This window comes from Petaurus breviceps, unplaced genomic scaffold (assembly GCF_028583685.1).
Source record: "Petaurus breviceps papuanus isolate PSGF00001 unplaced genomic scaffold, PetGlider_PUasm1.0 126, whole genome shotgun sequence".
Lineage (NCBI taxonomy): Eukaryota > Metazoa > Chordata > Mammalia > Diprotodontia > Petauridae > Petaurus > Petaurus breviceps.
In genome coordinates this window covers 79593653-79604518 of record NW_027185655.1, presented here as the reverse complement: position 1 = coordinate 79604518, position 10866 = coordinate 79593653, and positions in this window count along the sequence as shown.

Below are 10866 nucleotides of genomic sequence, written 5' to 3'. Positions count from 1 at the left end.
TCTCTCTCTCTCTCTCTCTCTCTCTCTCTCTCTCTCTCTCTCTCTCTCTCTCTCTCTCTGTCTCTGTCTCTATCTCTCCCCTTTTTCTCCCTTCTTCTGTCTCTCTGTCTCCTTCTGTGTGTGACTCTCTCTCCTTATCACAGACACACACACAGATGGAGGGGTGGACCTTGTAGTGTTGAAACACCCTCCACTGGTACACAGACACATATAAAGATGGAACAGGGGCTCTCCCAGTGTGGAAATATCCTCCACTGGTACAAAGTTAGTACTTTATACTGGTACAAATCATTAATCTTTCTGTTAATTTTAACTCACAGAGTTGCCTGAAAAATTAAGTAATTTAATAACTAGTCTGAAAGAAGTTGCTAACAGAGGGGAAGATGGGGGAAGTGAGAAGAAATTAGTGAACCTTACTCTCAACAGACTTGGCTTAAGGAGGGAATAACATACACACTCAGTAGGGTATGCAACTCTATCTTACCCTACAGGAAACTGGAGGGGGGGCAAGGATAAGAGAGGGGAGGATGATAGAAAAGAGGGTAAATAGGAGGATGGGGTAATCAGAAACAAACACTTTTGATGAAAGACAGGGTCAAAGGAGAGAATAGAATAAATGGGGGTGGCATAGGATTGAGGGAAATATAGCCAGTCTTTTATAACATGACTGTAATGGAAGTTTTGTGCATGGCTACACATGCTCCTATATTGAACTAAGGATGGGTAGGGAGGGAGGAAGGGAGAGAATGTGGAGCTCAAATTAGGAAAAAAAAAATGTTAAAAGTTGTTTTTACATGCGACTGGGAAATAAGATTTACAGGCAATTGGGTACAGAAATTTTTCTTGTTGTAGCAGCAAGCACCCCAGCATATCCAGGGTGGCTGCCAACACAGGTTCTTAGATCTGCTTTTCTAAATGAAAGCAACTCAAAATGGGTTAACAATCTTGCTTTAATCAATCAAACATATCATTTACTTAGTTCAGGGGAAAAAGTCAGAACCCAGAACTTCAGAGTATATAGAGGTTGCAAATAGAAATTACAAGAAGACAGAGAAACAAACAGATCAAGGAGAAAGGCTCCAACTGTCTAACCATTACATCCATACCTAGTCACAGTTACCAGTGAGGGGAGCAATAACATCTGGATTTTTAAAAGCCGGGGGACTCTCAACAGCTGCCCAGTGTATTGTCTGGTCAAATCCCACAACACTTCTCAAAGTGAGCCGCAAAACAAAGTCTCACATCAGGATTTATATAGCCTTCTCAGAGGTCAGAGAATGTAACAACCCTCTTGACCCACTGCTCAATCACAAAGTATCTCCTGAAAAACAAGTCTCCTACTAAAGGCTCCAGGTACATTTAAGCCTATCAAAGGGCCTGGGGGCAGGGAAGATCTTACACAATACAATCTTAGAAAGATGGCAACAACATAACTTTACATTCGTATTACACTTACCCTAAAAGAACATTGAAGGGAAGGGAATAAGCAGAGGGGTGATAAAAGGGAAGGCAAATTGGGGTCAAGGACAATCAGAATACACACTGTCTTGGGGTGGAGGGAAGGAAAAGATGGGGAAAAATTTGGAACTCAAAATCTTGTGGAAGTGAATGTTGAAAATTAAAAATACAATAATTAATAAATCCAAAAAAATTCCACTCATTCTAGAGTTAGGGGCCCTGGATTCAAATTCCACTTCTAACACTTATTACATATGTCACCTAAGGTAAGTCACTTAACCTTCTTGGACCTCAATTATCTCATCTTTAAAATTAAGAAAATGGACTAAATAGCCTCTAAGGTCCCTTTAACTTTGTATCTAATCCTATGGTCTACTTTTACCCTCTCTCATGCCAGATAAATATCTTGAGTGACTAAATTTATGAAGTGTCCAATGTGAAAATCATATGTACTCTTGTTAGAACTAGATATCTGATAGTATGATCTGACTTTTCATGGTCTACCAGATGTCCACAATTCTTAGTTCCCACTGGATTTATTTCCCTTTTTTCTAGGATGAACCAAACAGTGATTGAAGAACTGAATGTTTTTCACATAACCTTTTCTACTCTTTGCTATAAAATACATTGGAACATACAGAGGTGACCATACTATTTATCTGAATAAGTAAAAAAAAAAGGAACATATGATATAAAAACTATTTTAGGGATAGGAGAAAAGCTTGCGAGATATAGCATTAGCAACAAGAAAGTTAGACAAATGGGATAGGGAGTCATTTACCTGCTGGGAGGGAGGTGGCCTAATGATATCTCCAAGACCCTTCAGTTTCTTCTTCATTATTTCATAAATTTTAAAAGTTCATATCATTTTATTTAACATGCAGGGTAACAAGAAAAAATGGGATGACATATGGCCATTTCTTTTTCTTCACAGAAGTAGCTTTTTCATCTGAGGTTTGATGACTGCTTAATAAAGATAAAAATGAGGTCACAGCACTGAACTCTAAATTTCCTGAACCCACTGATTTGTCTCCCTGCATAACCTTCAGAGAATCACTTAACCTTTCGATTTGTTGCCCAATAAAATATGTGTAACAATTCCCATTTCAAAGGGATGTGAGGAAGTTTAATTAATCACTATTTGTAGGGTACTCATATCCTTGATACCAGGCATTAGAAAAATCTAATTACTATTACCGTTACTATCCATTTTATGGTCCCCCTTTGTCCTCTTTCTCCAAATTCTTAATTACACCAAATAAAAGTTTTTGTCATAACTCACCACTCAGAATACCATCTCCTAACAACTACCTTCTTTTTGTGCTACCAAAAATACAAATGAGATTACCTTTGAAAATAATTCATGACTAACAGGCCTTTAATTGAGAAGAAGAATTAGAGGAAGTAAATCTATTTTTAAAAATAGTTTGAATGTCACTACCTGATATGCCTGCCATGTACTAGAAAGCCTACTGGGAATTATCAGCACAAACCCCATAATTTTATTATTATTATTATTTCTTTTAGATGGGACAAGATCTGCCATTTAAATATGAAATGATGTTATTTCTTTACATCACTGAACATTAGTCAATTTACTCTTTATTTCTCCATCTATGATTTACTCTAAAGATCTCACTTCCCTCAAGCCCTTAGGGAGAAACTTGGGCAACATAAAAAAGGAATGTATTTTTTTTTTTGTTAAGTCTGTTTGCAAGGGATAATATCCACATCAGCAGGTAAAAGATATCTTTAGCTGAATGAAATCATTGTGATTTCAATTACAAAAAATCACATTACAATCTTTTATAGGGCAGAAATAAATCCTTCTACAAAAACCACAGATAAACTATACAAAGCACTTGTTAAAATTGTTTTAGGTTGCTCCACCATAAGGCTATGAGATATTTCACTTCTGGAAAGATAATCATTTCTTAGATCCTTAGATCTTAGATGTTTAGATATTTAGATTCTAAGATTTTTTCACATATTTTCAGTGAGTTATGTGCAGAAATTTTAAGAAGAGAGATTGTTATCTGCCTGCATTTGCACATTAGAGTTGAACCTTTTCTGAAGGTATCTCATAAACCTTTTTCCTGATATATTTAAAAACTTGTATTAATTGCCCTATTTCTTTTTTTACTTTCATTCTTCTCAACTACCTCAGGCCGAAGTTGTCCCTAAACTTCCAGTCAATGACCTTGCTTTGCCCTCTATTAATATAAAGTCAATCTGACATGAAATCCTCCAACTCATTTTAAATATATTCCAACCCATTCTCATGTCTTAGAGAAAGATATTTTATTACTCTTCTCTGGACTCAAATTTTCCCCTGTTCTATTGATTTTACTACCCTCCTATATCTTCTGCCACCTTGCTCTATCAGCATCTCTTCTTACTTTCTTTGCATCTGTTATTTCTTTTTCTTCACAGAATTTTATACCCCTGCTAACAGAAAAAATTACCTCCAACCCTTATAAAATAAGACAAGATTAATCTTACATGGTTTTGGTTGCTTCCTTAAATTCGATCTTTTTTATCGTTTATTAATTCACAGATTTTTTTTTAATGACTAGTATATATTAACATGTCCATTTTGGCACCAGTTAACACCTTATCCTACAGAATTAGCTGGGGCATAGTGTTTATAGAGTCAGCATTGAAGACAAAAAGACAGTGGTTTAAATCTCACCTTTTATACATACTGGCTGTTTGACCCTAGACAAAGTTACTTAACCTCTCACTGTGAATTTCTTTCTTTCTTTTTTTTTTTTTAAGCAATTGGGGTTAAGTAATTTGCTCAAAGTTACATGGCCAGTTATTTCTGGGTGTGGTGCTGAGCATCTGAGCCCAGATTTGATCCCCAGGTCATTCCAGCACTGGAGCTGGTGCTCTTACTTGCTGTGCTACCTGGCCGCCCCTCACTGTGAATTTCTATAAGAACAAAATTTGGATTTTTATTAATGGAGACAGTTTCATCACTGAGAGTTCCTTATTCTCAAATATTTAAATAGATCTGTACCCTGTTAAATGTGTAAGTTATTTCAATTCTTCTCTGATCTCTGTTCCTGACTCTTTGGACTTTGTTCTTCAGCTTGGCAAGGCAACTTTCTCATTCTGGAACTTTCTCACACTGAAATATCACTCCATCCTGATGGAAAGTGCCCAGATCAGCCAACTGTATGCATTCATATTTTTCCAAGTTCAATTCTTTGACTAACTGGATTTCTTTCTCCACCATGCCCTTGTGTGGGTACTTTTTTCCCTGATGCATATGATTATTATATTCCTCTTCTCTTTTGATACCCTTAAAAGAATGTAATCTCACAAAGGGCAAGGACTGTCTTTGTTTATATTCAGAGTTCTTAGTAATATCTGGCACAGAGTAAACAATAAATGTTTATTGATTTGACTTGAAGAGATTACAACGTATCCATGTTTCCCCATGCTTTATGTTTCTCGCTTTTTTTTTCACCCACATGTGAATCATTTAAGGTCCACACTATGTACTTCCATGTTATCTACTGACATCACAAAGTATAACATTGAAGCACTCTGAGTGTCTACCTGTCATCATCTTCTCTTGTCAGGGCACCAGAGCACTATCTCTTCTTATGTTAATTTCCTTGATATAGCCTTTAACTCCTGTTATTCAAAGTTCCTAATTACTACAGCCTTATCAAACAACCCCATATAATTTCCCACTGCTCACAATGTGATATTCACTTTTTTTTTTCAGAGAGTGTTGTGCTTCATGTCTTGTTGTCAAATAGCAACACTGGCAACAATTATCACACACACAAACACACACACACACACACACAGCCGCCACCACCACCATAACAACAGCAAAAGGATGAGACAGAACCATGATGGTGAAGTAAAGGCAAGGACTCTCCTAACTTCTCCCCTTAACTCCTCCAAACACCTTTTAAAAACTACTCTAAACACATTCTACAGCAGCAAAACCCACAAAAAGACTGAGTGAAACAAATTTTCAGACCAAGAAAACTTGGAAGGGGGAGGCTAGGTGGTGCAGTGAGTAGAGCACCAGCCCTGGAGCCAGGAGGACCTGAGTTTGGATCTGGCCTCAGACACTTACCACACACACACACACACACACACACACACACACACACACACAAACTAGCCGTGTGACCTTGGGCAAGTTACTTAACCCCAATTGCCCTCCAAAAAAGAAAAGAAAACTAGGAAGGTCAACAGGAGATGTCTGTTGCATTAGGATGAGAGAGAAGTGCAGTTCAGTGTAGGCCAAACTTGTGTGCCAGGGACTTCAGTAAACAAGGCATGGAAGTAATTGAGTCAGTAGCAGCATTGGTGGTTTAAAGACTCTCAGCCCACAGACTCCAAAGACAGCTTAGAAGGTCAAGAGCAAAGGTCCATCACACCTAGGTGAGAGTGGAGTGCAGCTCAGTGCAGGCAGTGCCAGCAGAGCCCAGGCCCCATAAAGCCAGGAGCAGGCCTTGTGAGCTACTGATTCAGTAATGACTGAAGCAGAAGCAGTGGCTGCTTCTGGAACTCTCAGCTCACAATAATGGAGTCAAAACAATTGGTCAGAAGAAGATTATAGGGGTATTTTTGCTGGCACTGAGGCAGGACTCTGTTTCTCTACCTGAAAACCATGGTAAAAAAAAGAGCCTAGACATCATCTTCAAGGATAACTGTCCTGATATTGTAGAACCAGGGGGAAAAACAGAAATTGAAAAAATCCACTGATCACATCCTGAAAGAAATCCCAAAAGGAAAACTCCCAGGAATATTATAAACAAATTCCAGAGTCAACAGGTCAAGGAGAAACTATTGTAAGCAGCCAGAAAGAAACTATTAAAATATTATGGAACCACAATCAGGATAATACAAGATGTAGCATCTTCCACATTAAAGTATCAGAGGACTTCAAATATGATGTTGCAGAAGTAAAGGAACTAGGAGTAAAACCAAGAATCACTTACCCAGAAAAACTGAGTATAATCCTTCATGGAGAAAAAAAAAATTGGACATTCAATGAAATAGAGTACTTTAAGCATTCTTGTCCAGAGCCGAATAGAAAATTTGACTTTCAACAAGACTAAGGAGAAGCATAAAATGGTCAACAGGAAAGGAAAATCATAAGGGATTTAATGATGTTAAACTATTTAAATTCCTACATGGGAAGATGATATCTGTTTGGTGCAGCTAGGTAGTGCAGTGAATAGAGCACTGGCCATGGAGTCAGGAAGACCTGAATTCAAATACAGCCTCAGACACTTAACACAAAACTAGCTGTGTGACCTTGGGCAAGTCACTTAACCCCCATTGCCCTACAAAAATAAAAAAAAAGATGATATTTGTGACTCATAAGATGTTACTCTGTATTAGGGCAATTAGAAAGGAGGATATATAGACAGAGGGCAGAGGTGTGGGTTGAAAATGAAGGGATGATTCATAAAAAATAAAATTAAGGGGCAAGAGAGGAATGTACTTGGGGAGAAAGAAAGGGAGATATAGAGTGTGATAACTTATCTCACATAACAAAGGCAAGAAAAAGCTTTTATACTGGAGGGGAAAACTGGGGAGGTGAGGGGAAATTAGTGAACCTTCCTCTCTTCAGAATTGACTCAAAGAGGAAACAATATGCACATTAAATTGGGCATAGAAATGTATCTTACCATAACAGAATGTAGAAGAGGGAGGGGACAAGAGAAGGGAAATTGGTGAAAGAAAGGCAGATGGGGCTAGGAGTAGTCAGAAGCAAAACACTTTTGAGGAGGAACAGGGTAAAAAGAAGAATAGAATAAATGGGGAGAAGGGTATGTAGGTAAATACAGTTAGCAATAGTAATTGTGAAAATAAATGAATCTAGTTTCTCTGATAAAAGCCTCATTTCTCATACATATAGAGAACTATATCAGATTTATAAAAGAGCCATTCCTCAATTGATAAATGATCAAAAGCTATGATCAGTTTTCAGATGAAGTAATCAAAGCTATCTATAGCTGTATGAAAAATACTCTGACTCACTATTGATTGGAGAAATACAAATTAAGACAATTCTGAGGTACTACCTCATACCTACTTGACTGCCTAATAGGACAGAAAAGGTACATAGCAAATATTGGAGAGAAGGTGGAAAAAATGAGACTTTAATGCACTATTGGTGGATTTGTGAACTGATTCAACCATTCTATAGAGCAACTTCAAACTATGCCCAAAGGGCTATAAAATCATGTATACTCTTTGACATAGCAATATCACTACTAGGTCTGTATCCCAAAAAAATGTTAAAAAAAAAAAAAGGAGAGCTTCCGTCCCAGATGCTGGAGTTTTCTCAGCTGTCAGAGGTATTAGTTGGGTGTCCTTTCTGAAGCCTCCTCATACTCTGGCAAGCTGGTCACACACCCCAGGACTTCCTCCCTAGACTTCAATCTAGATGTAAGCAGGTTAAAGCAAGAGTGAAAAACCCTCAGACTGGTCATTTGGTCCCCCTACAGTCTGCAGGCCAGGAGCTGAAGCTGCAACATGGCAAAGGCTAAGCCAAGGCATCTCAGTGGCTTCTTGCCGTGGGGGCAAAAGCTGAAGCTTTCCCAGCTACTGGTCCCAAAGTCCACATTGCACTGACTTCTCACTGTGTCCTTTGCATCTATGTGTTGACAAATTTGAAAAAGGCCACAGCTGTTGGTGATCTGGAGTCCCTCTAGCCAGTTCTTCCCTGGGGCTAAAACCTCTGGCTCATTTAGGCCTGGGCTCAGCTCCCAGAGCACTGCGCTGGCCAATTCCTGCTGGGCTGTCCTCAGCGGGAGGTTAGCATCTCTGTGTCATTTTGTGGGTTCTGTAGTTCCAAAGTTTGTTCAGTGTCCCCTTTTACATGAATTGGGGGAGGTGGAAGCTGGAGTGGCAAGGAGGTCCTGTTTCTTCTCTGCCATCTTGACTCCCATCTTGCTGCTGCATTCTATGGACAATGGGATTTTCCACTGTAATCTGCTGTTTTAACCTTCCATATGTGTTGTTTCCACCCTTAGAATGTGAGTTCCTTGAAAGCAGGTATGTATATGTGCATATGTATGTATATGTATATATACATACATATACACATGTATGTATATGTATATATACATATACATATGTATGTATGTATACGTATATGTATGTGTATATATTTTTCTCCATAGCTCTTAGAATAATGTTTTATATGTGGTAAGTACTTAATAAAAGAACATAATTCATTATAATTATCTTGTATAATTAAAAGTTCTAGAAGCACAACCTTCCCGCGGCTCCGGCTTCCACCCTCCCCAATCCATGTAAAAAGGGGACTCTAAACAAACTTTGGAGCTGCAGAACCCACAAAATGACACAGAGAAGCTAACCTCCCACTGAGGACAGCCCAGCAGGCCGGCAGGAATCGGCCAGCACAGCACTCTGGGAGCCGAGCCCAGCACCAGCACATGGAGGCTTTAGCCCCAGGGCGGGCCTGACCAGCCGCCAGCCAGAGGGACTGCAGATCAGCAGCAGCTGTGGCCGTTTCCAGATTTATCAATACATAGATGCGAAGGACAAGGTGAGAGGCCAGTGCAGTCTGGACTTTGGGACCCAGGAAGTGGGAGTGCGTGGCTTTTACCCCCGGGGGCGAGAAACTGCTGAGACGCCAGCACAGCCTGCCAGCGCCACGTGGCGGCTTCAGCTCCTGGCCTGCAGAGTGTAGGGGGACCAAGCACCAGTCTGAGGGGTCATCACTCTTGCTTTAACCTGCTTGGATCTGGATTGCAGTCTAGGGTGGAGATCCTGGGGTGTGTGTCCATCTTGCCAGAGCGTGTGGAGACCTCAGAGAGGGCACCCATCTAATACCTCTGGCAGCTGAGAAAACCCCAGCGTTTGGGACAAAAACTCCCCTGTCTGGTGGCAGGATCCTACTGTGGCAAAAAGCCCAAAAGTCAAATCATTGAGTGGCAAAATGAGCAGGCAAAGGAAACAAAGCAGACAGAAGATTCCAACATTACACTCCTATTTTGGGGATAAGAAGGAGCAAGGATGGAACAAGAGGAAAACAGTGAAGTCAGAACTCCTGCACCAAAAGCTTCAAAGGAAAATACAAGCTGGTTACAGGCCATAGAGGACCTTAAGAAGCAGATAAGAGAAGTGGAGGAAAAATTGGGAAGAAAAATGAGAACAATGCAAGAAAATTATGAAATGAGAGTCAACAGCCTGACTGAAGAAAATAATACCTTAAAAGACAGACTGACTCAAATGGCAAAGGAGGCTCAAAAAGGCAATGAGGAGATGAATGCCTTAAAAAGTCAAATTTGCCAGATGGAAAAAGAATCTCAAAAGCTCACTGAGGAGAATCATTGCTTCAGAATTAGATTGGAGCAAATGGAAGCTAATGACTTTATGAGAAATCAAGATTCTGTCAAACAGATCCAAACAAATGAAAGAATAGAAGGCAATGTGAAATATTTCATGGGAAAAACCACTGACCTGGAAAATAGATCCAGGAGAGATAATTTAAAAATTATTGGACTACCTGAAAGCCATGACCAAAGTAAGAACCTAGAAAGCATCCTCCAGGAAGTTCTCAAAGAAAACTGCACTGATGTTTTAGAACGAGAGGGCAGATCATGGGTTATCCTGATTGTGTTTCCATAATATTCAAATTGTTTCTTCCTGGCTGCTTGTAATATTCTCTCCTTAATCTGGGAATTCCGGAACCTGGCTATAATATTCCTAGGAGTTTTCTTTTTGGGATCTTTTTCAGGAGGTGATTGGTGGATTCTTTCAACCTCTATTTTGCCCTCTGGTGGAGGTGAAATTAAGAGGTGAGAGGAATATAATGAGAGGAGGTGGGGAGAGACAGAGTGGGGCAAAGTATCTCATACAGAAGAGGCAAGGGAAAATGGCTACAATGACGGGGAAGAATAGGAAGGCAAAAGGGAATAGGTCAACCTTATTCCTATTGAATCTGACTTGAGAAGGGAGGGAAATAACACACTAAATAAGGGATCTCACCCTCCAGGAGAATAGGGGGGGAAGGGGATGTGAGGGGTGATGATGGAAGGGAGGGCAGGCTGGGGGGGGGAGGGAAGTTGGAAGCACCCACTTCTGAAAAGGGACAGGATCAAAGTAGAGAATAGAACAAGTGGGAGGTGGGATAGGAGGGAGGGAAAAATAGTCAGTCTTTTACAATACATCTACTATGTTATTGTTTTGCATTAGCCACACATGTACAACCTATACTGAACTGCTTGTCCCCCCAGTGGGGGTGGGTGGCAGGGGTGGGGGAAGGGAATGAATCTGGAATTGAAAGTTTTAAAATCAAATATTCAAATATATATATGTCTCTGTGTGTGTGTGTGCATATATATATATATATATACTATTATTAATACCATCTTACACGTAATTAAGAAAAAA